This window comes from Prionailurus bengalensis, chromosome B4 (genome assembly GCF_016509475.1).
Source record: "Prionailurus bengalensis isolate Pbe53 chromosome B4, Fcat_Pben_1.1_paternal_pri, whole genome shotgun sequence".
NCBI lineage: Eukaryota > Metazoa > Chordata > Mammalia > Carnivora > Felidae > Prionailurus > Prionailurus bengalensis.
The window spans coordinates 93,575,395-93,588,507 of NC_057358.1; the positions used below are offsets into that span (position 1 = coordinate 93,575,395).

At 42.0% G+C, this 13,113-nt stretch overlaps 1 non-coding gene across 1 annotated transcript; it reads left to right on the forward strand.

The window, feature by feature from the left end:
- Positions 1 to 9,678: 9,678 nt before the first annotated feature.
- Positions 9,679 to 9,782, forward strand: LOC122474133. The gene has a single exon (XR_006294823.1). It is a non-coding gene; the product is annotated as a U6 spliceosomal RNA (small nuclear RNA).
- The last annotated feature ends 3,331 nt before the right edge of the window (positions 9,783 to 13,113 follow it).

Sequence of the window (13,113 nt, forward strand, 5' to 3'; positions counted from 1 at the left end):
ACACAGTTAAAATCTCTTAAGAGACTGATTTGTATACAGAGTATCAATTTCTCAATTCTGTAAAGGAGATATACCTGAAATACTCATTTCCTCTCTATGGGCATCCCCTCCTTTTTTATCAAGGTGCCTGTGAAACTAGATAGGCTTGCAGAAAGTTTTTTAATTTTTATATCATCAGAAGTAAAGGAGTAGACTAATGTAGAAAGCTATTTCTTTTAAGCCATGGAAAGACTTAGAAAACTTCATGTTTTTCTCTAGTGAATTGATTATTCCCATGTTAGACAATGAGGATCGAATTCTTACTATTTAATTCCCTTTTTTTACATACTTCCTGTATGTAAATATAACAGTTCTTTAGTGTATATTATTCCAAACAGTCTCTAAGATAACTAAATTACAGTTTTCGTTTTAAGGACACATCCTATGCTCACTTAGATAAGTATTTGCCTAGTTTCAGCAGCCTATGTGTAAGCCTTTACTTAGGGTGGGTTATTCCTGTAGATGGCTAGTTCATCCAGGTTAGGTTCATGTGAACAATAAAAATGGAATCCCATCTCAGTGGGGGAGCTATCAACAGTTCAGTAAATGGCATTGGGACAACTGATCATTTGTTTTGATAAAAACGAAGTTATATGCTCTACCTAATACCATTCATGAAAATACATTCTGGAGGGATTAAAGACCCAAACAAAAAACAAAACTCTACATATCTTGGAAGAAAATATAGGAGAGAAACTAGACTTTGGGAAACTAGAAGTTTATGACTTTGGGAAATTAGCAGTCATTCTAAACCAGACCCTACATGCAAAATATGTAAAGGAATAGATTGATAAGTTTGATTCCATGAAGACTGAACAGCATGAAATGTGAGCAGCATGTCAAAGTTGTCTGCTACAAAAAGCATCATAAGCAAAGTTATAAGATTGATAATGTGTGAATAAGGCATACAACATGTTTAGGCAAAGTCAAAAACAAGTGACAGATTAGGAGATCGTTTTTGCCATATACAACAGAAAGGATTAGCATTTAGATCTATAAAGCACTCCTACAAAAAGGGAAGACTCAGACCAATGGGAACATGGGGAAAAAATAATAGGATAAGTTACTTATAGAAAAATAAGGAGAACTGACCAATGAACATATGACTAGAAGCTGAACCTCGCCAAGTGTCAGGAAAAATTGATTATATTTATTTAGAGCATCAAGATAACAATTCTCAGTCACTCTACTGGCAGAAGTTAAGCATACTAATAAAATGTATTGATGCAGGTGTGGGAAAGCCTACACACACATTGCTAATGGGAATATAAAATTGGTACAGTCATGTAGAAGAGCAATTTGGCAATGTTGACTAATATAAAAATACAAGTTTGCTAAGAGCCAGCAATTCCAGCTATTGGTGTCTACTTCTGAAAAACACTGGCACTTGTGCAGGAGAAAACATGTACAAACATGCCCACTGCAGAGTTCCTCAAAGGGAGAAACTGGAAACACTGAACTATGAATAGAAGAATGGCTTACAAAGTGTTCATTCAAACTACCTAAGCAGCTGTATGAAGCAGTTAAAAAGAACGCTACCGAAGTCAGTGCCAATCTGGATGGTCCCACCACCTCATCGGATTAGAAAAAAAAGCAAGTTACAGTTATAATGCTGTGATACCATTTCCTCTAAAAAGAAAGTAAATAACAGCACAGAATGAAATTACATATTGCCTAAGGAACACATGTAAACCTGTGTAAATATCTGAAAGAAGGACTGAGAGGAAACTAACCTAATTGATAAACCAGGTTGCCTCTGGGATGATGGGGCATGGGGATGTGGGCGGGGCTTGAAGGGGATTCGTCCTTATCCCCTTTTTAAACAAGAACTTATGTATTATTTAAATTTTAGTTTTATCTTTTTAAAGCTTATCTATTTATTTTGAGAGAGAGGGTGCGCATGAGCAGGGAAGGAGCAGAGAGAGAGAGAATCCCAAGCAGGCTTCACGCTGTCAGCACAGAGTTCCACGTGGGGCTTGAACTCACTAACCATGAGATCATGACCTGAGTTGAAATCAAGAGTCTGAGGTTTAACAACCGAGCCATCCAGGTGCCCCTAAATTTTATTTTTATTTAAAAAAAATTTTTTTAGGGGCGCCTGGGTGGCGCAGTCGGTTAAGCGTCCGACTTCAGCCAGGTCACGATCTCGCGGTCCGGGAGTTCGAGCCCCGCGTCGGGCTCTGGGCTGATGGCTCAGAGCCTGGAGCCTGTTTCCGATTCTGTGTCTCCCTCTCTCTCTGCCCCTCCCCCATTCATGCTCTGTCTCTCTCTGTCCCCAAAATAAATAAACGTTGAAAAAAAAAATTTTTTTTAAAAAAAAAATTTTTTTTTAATGTATTTATTTTGAGAGAGAGACAGAGAGAGAGAGCAGGGGAGGAGCAGAGAGAGAGAGAGGGAGACAGAGAATCCCAAGCAGGCTCCATGCTGTCAGTACAGAACCTGATGTAGGGCTTGAACCTGTGAACCGTGAGATCACTACCTAAGCTGAAACGAGAGTCTGACGCTTCTCCGATTGAGCCACCCAGGCACTCCCCCCAATTTTTATTTAAAATTAAGTCAGTTTTCTGGTGAATAACTGCTGAAGAGAAAACTTTATACTCCCTTTAAACATATGTAGGTGCATAAAATAACAAATAAAATATTATTATGTATACATTTATAAATATAAATATAAAGTTAAACACACACACCTATATGCCTATATAGCATAACTTGAAATCAAGATTTTCTTTTTTTTTTTTTTCAATGTTTTTATTTGAGTGACAGAGACAGAGCAAGAGTAGGGGAGGGACAGAGAGAGGGGGAGACATAGAATCTGAAGTAGGATCCAGGCTCTGAGTTGTCAGCACGGAGCCTGACCTGGGGCTCGAACCCATGAACCATGAGATCATGACCTGAGCCAAAGTCAGACACTTAGCCGACTGAGCCACCCAGGGACCCCAAGAGATTTTCTTTTGTACCGGCAGTAAAAAGGGAACTCACAAATCTAAGCAGTAAGTGCTGAAGCCAAGAGGCTCACAGAGCAAGGGGATGGGATTAGATTTTATTAGTGGAGACTGGGATTTAACCTCTAGGTAGCAGCATCAGAAGCTAACAAACGTAGAGAAACCTGGTAGATAAGGGACATCAGGCTGGAAAGCAGTGGATGTGAGCAGAATTGACAAAGGATAGCGCATAGCCCGGAGCACCTCCTCCCCACCCCCATACTAAAATACCAATTTAGAAAAGCAGGGGTGAGGGGAATCTAAAGGAAATCAATCACTCTTTCTCTCTTTTCTTTCTTTCTTTCTTTCTTTCTTTCTTTCTTTCTTTCTTTCTTTCTTTCTTTCTTTCTTTCTTTCTTTCTTTCTTTTTCTTTCCATCTATTTTTTTAAAACCAGAATATTTATTGCATGACTACTCACTGAAATCCTTAAGATAAACTGTTAAATGCCATAAGCACCTATAAACAATTCTACTTAAAAGAGACTGGCAACTGTCTAGATTGTTTACATGATCATATCCAACCAGATTTTAAAATATTGGACATGTAATTAATTTTCCTATGAAAGTCCAGGTATAGGTTCAGCAATAATTTTTTTTAAGTATTTATTTATTTATTTATTTATTTATTTATGAGACAGAGAGCGAGCGAACAGGGGAGAGGGGCAGAGGGAAGGGCAGAGAGAGAATCTTAAGCAGGCTCTATGCCCAGCCGGGAGCCCAACACTGAGCTGGATCCTATGTCCCTGGGATCATGACCTGAGCCGAAATCAAGAGTCAGATGCTTAACTGACTAAGCCACCGAGGCGCCCCCCAGCCTCAACAACAATTGTGGGTAAAATTAAAACGTAATTTTTTATTTATCTGAGTTGTAGCGAGCTAGATGTGCAACCCCACTACTTAGTAAAAATCCATTACAGTATGTATTGTTTGTAGGTCTATTCCCCCCATGTTTTCAGTGCCTATTTGTTCCAGCCAAAGAGAGTAAGGGTACGGATGCTGCCAAGACTCTTATCAATGAGAGTATCTTGAGCTATTTTTGGTTGAGCATGTACTACAAGGTCAGTCATTTGTGCTTCTTCGTCTTAACTTTCTGTCCTTTATTTGGGGTTCTAGGGAACAGTTTGACCTGAAATGCCTAACATAATCTATGTAAGCGATAGCGCTGGCTCTCATAACAAAGAGTATCAGGACTTTAAAAAAAAGAAGAAAGGGGCACTTGGGTGGCTCAGTCAGTTAAGCGGCCGACTTCGGCTCAGGTCATGATCTCGCGGTCCATGAGTTCGAGCCCCACGTCGGGCTCTGGGTTGACAGCTCAGAGCCTGGAACCTGTTTCGGATTCTGTGTCTCCCTCTCTCTCTGACCCTCCCCTGCTCATGTTCTGTCTCTCTCTGTCTCAAAAATAAATCATGTTAAAAAAAAATTAAAAAAGAAGAAGAAGAAAAAAAAAGTGTTCCAGTGACCTGAATTACAGGGGTGACAAATAGAAATTGGCTGCCCCCTTTTCTAGAGCTAGCCATGTGAGAAAAAAATTGAAGATCCATGTGTCTGTGAGGCAGCTCCTTATCATGGAGAAGGCAGTGTCTTTTTTAACCGCCTCGAAGATCCATAGCAGAAACATCTGGATCCAGTTGTAGTCATCAGTTTCAAACAACTCAGAAACCAGCAACAGCATAAAACTGGTCAGGCAGAGACTGTGGACCTCCAGGGCAGGAAATCTCTGACCCACTCAAAGCATCCACTGAGGTTGGTGCCAGCCACCCGTCCCCACTTGGGAGGAAAACTTTAATGCGACCCAAGATCGCTCTACAGACCTGCAAGACAATTCTACTTTTGTGAGATTTTAATGTGAAGCTCATGCCAACCTGGCATTCAAAGACACCCATCTCTGCCCTAAGCTGTCGGATTCGCCAATTCTGGGTTGTTCCATAATTAGTCACTCAATACAAAGCGGTATCAGTCATGCTTCTCAGCGGTAAGTCATAGAAACTAACTGTTAGTTTGCTAGGGCTGCCTTAACAAAGTGCCACAAACCAGGTGGCTCAGAACAACAGAAGTATATTGTCTCACAGTTCTGGAGGCCCGAAGTCTGGAGTCAAGGTGTCAGCGGGGCCACGCTCCCTCTAAAGTTGCTTTGCAAGGATGTGTGTCAGGTATTTCTCCTAGCTTCTGGCAGGTCCTTGGTTTGTACAGCATAAGCAATCTTCGCATGGTGTTCTCCTGTGTGTCTCCATGTCCAGAGTTCCCCTATTTATAGGGGGACCAGTCATATTGGATTGACGGTGTTCTCTACTCCAGTATGACTTTATCTTAACTAATTATATCTGTAGCGACCCCCCCAGAGGGTCACATTTTCAGATAATGGGGGTTAGGACTTCATCATATGAATTTTTAGGGAATGTAGTTCAACCCATAATATCAATCTTTAATGTTTCTTTCTTTTTTTTCTTTAATTTTTTTTTCAACGTTTATTTATTTTTGGGACAGAGAGAGACAGAGCATGAACGGGGGAGGGGCAGAGAGAGAGGGAGACACAGAATCGGAAACAGGCTCCAGGCTCCGAGCCATCAGCCCAGATGGGGCTCGAACTCACGGACCGCGAGATCGTGACCTGGCTGAAGTCGGACGCTTAACCGACTGCGCCACCCAGGCGCCCCTAATGTTTCTTTATTTTTGAGAGAGAGAGAGCGCAAGCAAGGGAGGGGCAGAGAGAGAGGGAGGCACAGAATCTGAAATAGGCTCCAGGCTCTGAGCTGTCAGCACAGAGCCCGACTCAGGGCTCCAACCCACGAAACATGAGATCGTATCATCAATCTTGTGTGATTTGCGGGGGCAGGTGGGGGAACTATTAAAAGGATATTGGCTCATAGAATCATTGAAAAAGCTGAGTAACCAGCTTGGAAAGCGGACAGGTACGGAGGAGGCTGGGCAGCAGCCAGAACCACAGCCCAAATCGTGCCCCAGACCAGCCCAATGAGGACATCCTGGCCTCTACAGGACCCTGGATGCTGTGGCTTATGCTACCCCAGAATCTCTGAGTTGCTGTGCTGCAACTTCCAGATGTTTTCAACCACCCAGTACAAGAATGGGTTTTCCAAGATCTTGGCTTTAGAACACATCCTCAATACTAAATAACATCATATATTAGGACTGAAAAGAGCAACATGACTACAGATACCGTTGTAGAGTCTTTTGTATATCAGAAGATCATGATATAAACAATCACACCCCCAAAATAGAACTACTAGGATGAAATGGATCATTTTGTAGGAAAAATATACACGAACAAAACTGACTTCAGGAGAAATGAGAAATCTAAACAATAATCATTAAAGAAATAGAAATTTCTGGGGCGCCTGGGTGGCGCAGTCGGTTAAGCGTCCGACTTCAGCCAGGTCACGATCTCGCGGTCCGGGAGTTCGAGCCCCGCGTCGGGCTCTGGTCTGATGGCTCAGAGCCTGGAGCCTGTTTCCGATTCTGTGTCTCCCTCTCTCTCTGGCCCTCCCCCGTTCATGCTCTGTCTCTCTCTGTCCCAAAAATAAATTAAAAAAAAAAAAAAAAAGAAATAGAAATTTCTTTAGTAGTCAAAAGTTTCCAATACCAAAAGACCTCTCCATGCCTTAATCATTTCATCGATCAGTTTCATCAAGCCTTTAATGAACATGCACTTCCAGTCTTCTACAAGCTGTTTCACAGAATAGAAAAAAACTACTCAATGCATAAGACCATTAAAACCTTGATATCAAAACAAGGGTATGTAAGGAAAAAACAATATAGACCAATCTCCTGGTTTTTTTTTTTTTTTAACATTTATTAATTTTTGAGACAGAGACAGTGCATGAACGGGGGAGGGTCAGAGAGAGGGAGACACAGAATCTGAAACAGGCTCCAGGCTCCGAGCTGTCAGCACAGAGCCCGACGTGGGGCTCAAACTCACGGACCGCGAGATCATGACCTGAGCCGAGGTCGGCCGCTTAACCGACTGAGCCACCCAGGCACCCCAATATAGACCAATCTCAAAAACCTAGACGAAAAAGTCCAAATGTAAAACATCACCATAAAGAGCTTCTTTCTGGAGTTTTACTGCAACCAAACGTCTTGGTGTAAATGCACCATGGTAATCCCCATTTTCACCGGGAGGCCGTTTCCCTCAGTGACATCTCAATCCAAATTCATCATTGTTCAGTTCTTTTAGTTATCTGAACCGGGTCACATTTCACTTATGAAGACTGACTCCTTCATTTTGAAACTTCAATTCATATTCGATCCAAAGCTGGCCTTCCTCGTGCACTAGAGCAGGCTGAATCCGTGGCTGTCGTAACCTGGAACTAGGGATGAGGTTGTGGTATTGGGTCCGCAACATCCCACTCTCCCTTCCCTGTTCTCACTACCGGTATGTGGATTCCAGAAATGACCGACAACGACCCTCGCCCTGTAGAATTCTCTCCCTTGCGAGCGTGTGCAGAAGCTGGGGGATACGATGAGATATTATGCCCATGAGGATGCGCTATCACTTGGCAAAAAGGAGTTTATCTAGGTTGGCCAATTCTAATCGCAGGAGCCTTTAAACTCAGAGTTCTGTTTGGCTATTGGCAGAGGAGTAAGTTAGAGATTTGAAGTATAAGGGGGACTCCACACACAGTTGCTGGCCTGAAGATGAAGGGGACCAGGTGCCAAGGAATAAGCTGAGTGGGGGCCTCCGTTGACAATCAGCAAGGAAAGGCAGCCACAATTCTACAATTACCAGGAACTGGGACAACAATCGGAATGAGCTAGAGCGCAGGTTTTTCTTGAGAGCCTCCAGGTAAGAACCCAAGTTGGCCAGTCTTTTTTTTTTTTTTTTTTTAATTTTTTTTTTTTAACGTTTATTTATTTTTGGGACAGAGAGAGACAGAGCATGAACGGGGGAGGGGCAGAGAGAGAGGGAGACACAGAATCGGAAGCAGGCTCCAGGCTCTGAGCCATCAGCCCAGAGCCCGACGCGGGGCTTGAACTCCCGGACCGCGAGACCGTGACCTGAGCTGAAGTCGGACGCCCAACCTACTGAGCCACCCAGGTGCCCCGCAAGTTGGCCAATCTTGATTTTTGACTTTGTGAGAACTGGAGCAGAGAAATACAGTCGAGCTTACTTGGACTTCTGACACACAGAACTGTGAGCCAATACATTTGCATTGCTTTAAGCCAGTACATTTGTGGTAATTCATTACACAGCAATAAAAAACTACTATATTACTCCTTTGCACTCAGGGGAGAAAACAGGGGTGGGGGGAATGACCTTTCCTTACATGATTGCCCTTGAAATTTGTTGCACTTTTATTAGTTGCACATATCCTTGTTTTCTTTATAGGAAAAATCCCAGCTAGACAATGGAGGCGTTTCTGCCCTCTCTCTGTTGGTTATCTTGGCTTCTCTGTAATACCAATTGGATATCAGTTCCCTCCATTTGGCAGGCATCCAAAAGCTAGTTCTCCAAATCGTCCTATGGCATAGGCCTGGCAGGAAGTTGGGCAGCAGGAAGCTGAATAAAGCTCACCTTGTTTTGCCCAATTCAACACATTCCACCAATGGACATCCCATAGCATCTACTGCTGCCAGCGTTCTATTGCCAAAGCAGTAGCCATCTTGGGAGCTAACCAGCAAAACTCCTTCTACCCCTGCCATCTTCTTTAGGGACCACTGACCTGTGAGAAACTCCAGAAACCCCTCCACACCAAAGCAGGGGATGCTATTCAACCTCTATGTCTCTTCTGCCAGTTGAGTGTCTCAGCAATGTTTGGCCAAGATGTGATCACAAGTCTCAGATTTGATTGAGGGGTGGATAGAGGGGGGTATAAACTCTTCATTCCTCTAGAAGGTAACCTGTTTTGCTCCTGGTCCTCCTTTAAAACTCTCAATGCTGGGGTGTTTGGGTGGTTCAGTCAGTTGAATGTCCAACTTTGACTCAGGTCACGATCTCATGGTTCGTGAGTTCGATCCCTTCATGGGCTCGTTGCTGCCAATGCAGAGCCTGCTTTGGATCCTCTGTCCCCTTCTCTCTTTGCCCCTCCCTGCACACACGCGCACTATTTCTCTCTCTCTCTCTCTCTCTCTCAAAAATAAACATTAAAAACAAAACAAAAGAAACCATCTCAATGCTAAAAGTCATCAAACTGGTTGAGCCTGTATTGCCCTGTGGGAACCAGAATCTCAAGTCAAGAACTGGGCCTTATCTGAACTTAGCCTTGGAGAACTGAGTAACTGTTCTCAGCAGGACAATATCTCCACTTAAATCCCTGAGATATTTGGTAATCTCTAAGGACAGGATAAGATATCAGTTAGGCTCCATATCATCCAGTTACACTATTCCTGTTGCAAATTCAGTTCATCAGTGTCTTAAAAAAACAAAACAAAACAAAAAACACGACCCAGGGCACCTGGGTGGCTCAGTCAGTTAAGCATCTGATGTCAGCTCAAGTCATGATCTAGTGGTTCACGAATTTGAGCCTGGAGCCTGCTTTGGATTCTGTGTCTCCCTCTCTCTCTGCCCCTACCCTGCTAGTACTCTGTCTCTGTCTCTCAAAAATAAATAAAACATTTAAAACAAAAGACCCATTATAACTAAGTAGAGTCTATATGAGTAAAAAAGGATGGTTCAATCTTAGAAAATCTATCACTACAGTGCTCACTTCAGCAGCACAAATACTAAAATTTGAACGGTACAGAGATTCTTATGGCCCCTGAACAAGGATAACATGCACATTTGTGAAATGTTCCATATTAAAAAGAAAGAAAGAGAGGAAGAGAAAAAGGGAGAAAGAAAGAAGGAAAATCTGCCACTACAGTTCTGACCATATTAACAGATTAAGGAGAAAAGCCACGTGATTATTTTCAGATACATAAAGAAGCATTAGGTAAAATTGAACTCACATTCATATTCAAAAAAAAATTCAAACATGAGTAGAAGGAAACTTTTATAATATAATAAAGGGGCTCTACCTAAAACTTACATCATCCAAGCATTTTTTTCATGTTTATTTTGAGAGTGCACATGCATGTGCACGAGTGAAGGAGGGGCAGAGAAAGAGAGGGAGAGACAGAATCCCAAGCAGCCTCCGTGCTGTCAGCACAGAGCCTGATGTGAGGCTCAAACCCACAAACTGTGAGAGCGTGACCTGAGCTGAAATCAAGAGTCAGACACTTAACTGACTGAGCCACCTAGGCATCTCTAAAAGCATTTTTACTAAAGTCAGGAATAAGACAACAATGTCCACTATCTTTGCTACTATTCCATAAAATAATAATTGCTCTAAAGGTTCTAAGAAAAGAAGATATAAGAAAGGAAGAGACAAACTGATGATTTTTACAGATGACATTACTGTTTTCATAAAAATATTCAAGAGCATCTACTGAAAAACTAGCGGTATTTATAAAACAAAATGCAGCAGTATTGATGGCTGTAAGATCAAAACACAAAAATCAATCATTGTCTTATAGAGAGAATGATAAAACATTATTAAAGAATGCAAAGGGAGACCTGAAAAAAGCTGTCATGTTCTTATCTGGAAAGAATCCAGACTGAAAAGACGTCAAATTAATCAATTAATCCAATGCAATTTGAATCAAAATTCCAATAGGATTCTGGTTTATGATTTAGACAAATGAATTCTAAACGTGACATCCAAGAACAGACAATACTGAAAAAGATAAGGACAGCTTTCCTTGCTAGATTTTGAAATTCCATATAAGGCTTACTACCGTATGGCCCAGCAATTCTTTTTGTATGTATGTAGACTACTGTATTTACTGTTTACAGTTTCATAAATTTATAGTCAACGTATAAAGACATGGACTTAACGGATATACACCAAACTGATAGTTACAATTGCCCCAGGAGAGGGAAGAGAATGGGATTAAGAACAGGGATATTTCAATGTTTTTTTTAGTATCCCATATTTTAAAATATATCTGAAGCAGAAATGACAAATGTGAATTCTAGGCAATGGTTACATTAGATATTAATTGTGTGAATGTTTCTGCATATTTTAAACTTGTCAAAATAAACAGAAAGTTAGTCGATGAATTCTTAAAAATAGAAACAAAAAGTCTGTGGGCACCTGGGTGGCTCAGTTGGTTGAGCACCTGACTCTTGATTTTGATTCAGGTCATGATTTCACAGTTTGTGAGAGTTCTCTGTCGGACTCCTCGCTGAGCCTGCTTGGGATTCTCTCCCTCCACCCCCACTCATTCGAGAGCTCTCTCAAAATAAACAAATAAACATTTAAAAAAGCGCCTGTGTTTATATTCACCGTTTGCTGGGATTTTGCTTTTTAAATAACACTATCCATCTCCAGACGTTTGGAAAGATAAGTGGAATTTGAACTACTACAATTTTACAGTCAAATAACTTTGTGAAACTTTCAGCATTCTAAACACTGTTTCTGAGATAAATCTTGTTTATTTTCCCCCATTCTTTAAAGATTAATCAGTTATCGTTAATAAGTGCAAGTCTGAGGTGGCCCTGGGACCAGGACAAAAGTCTATTGTAAATGTGTTTGCAGACTTTAGGTCCCAAAGAACACGACGCTCAAGGTGTCTCCATCTCTTGGAACAAAGAAGGGTATCGAGAACAATGCTACTAAAAATTAAGCAGATGTTTGCTTCCAGAAAAGTCTGGTATAGGTGCAAGGGCAGAGTGACAAACGATGATGGTGGAATGCAGGAAAACAGCAGCAGCTGTTTGCATTTCTTTCTTTTTTTTTTTTAATTTTTTTTTTCAACGTTTATTTATTTTTGGACAGAGAGAGACAGAGCATGAACGGGGGAGGGGCAGAGAGAGAGGGAGACACAGAATCGGAAGCAGGCTCCAGGCTCTGAGCCATCAGCCCAGAGCCTGACGCGGGGCTCGAACTCACGGACCGCGAGATCGTGACCTGGCTGAAGTCGGACGCTTAACCGACTGCACCACCCAGGCGCCCCTGCATTTCTTTCTTAATCGTAAAGTCACAAACGATGCCAACGATGTTAGAGTGAGAAGATCCAATGTGTTTTCTTGTTCCTCATCTTCTTTGACTCCTGCAGTATTCAGTATCATTACTTGACTCTTCCAGTTTGGGGAACACCATTAGATAGCCTGCTTTAGGTAGACTTCTGGTCATTTCGCTCATTTTTTGCTGTTTCTACCCCGGCTGCCTTATCCCAGTCTGTCTCTTCTCTCCTTTGAGGAGCTTATCAGTTCTCTCCTTTGATGAGCCAATCGTCATCTCAAAAGCTCTGTCTCTAGCCCAAGCTTCAGTTCCACATTTTCTACCACCGAACTCTTTGTTCTCTGGTGCATCAACCAAAACTCAACAACAGCCAACTTTTCATTTCCTCTAGACTTTGTGTCAGTGATATTGTCATTCTCTTTGGGTGGAAATGTAGAGTCAGACTGTTAGATTGTATGACAGCAGGGAGTATGACTATGTTGTTGACCACCTGGGGCCTTGGGTAGTGCTTGTTCTACATGGTAAGTTTCTAATACCGTTTCCTTGAAAGATAGAATCCTTGCCTCATCCATCTCTCTCCCCAGCACCTAAAATCCTATCACTTTTTCCTTCCTTCCTGGTCTTCTCTGATTTCATTAGAGAAAGACTAATCCGGTCAGTTCTGCCCTTTGCTCCTCTGCTCTACTAATTCTGCCAAGAGAATTTTTTCAAAACACAGAGCCAGTGAGAAAGGGGACAGTTGATCTAGAGGCGGCTAGCCAGACTATTCAGAGCTTGAATTGGCTCAAGGTGGTGGTGCTAAAGCCACAGTTTAAAGCAATTCACCTATTTACCTCCTGATCTCTCCTAATTTGCTTACTCTGTCCATAGCCCAAATTCTCGTTTGGCATTTAATGAAACTCCAATTTCTTTCTTTCTTTCTTTCTTTTTTTTTTAAGTTTATTGATTTATTTTGAGACAGAGGGAGTGAGAGAGAGTGAGAGAGCATGCACACGTGTGTGTCCACAGGGAATGGGCAGAGAGAGAGAGAGAGAGAGGGAATCGAGAGAGAGAGAGAGAGAGAGAGAGAGAGAGAGAGAGAGAATCCCAAGCCAGCTCCTTGCTCTCAGTGCAGAGCCTGTCTTGGGGC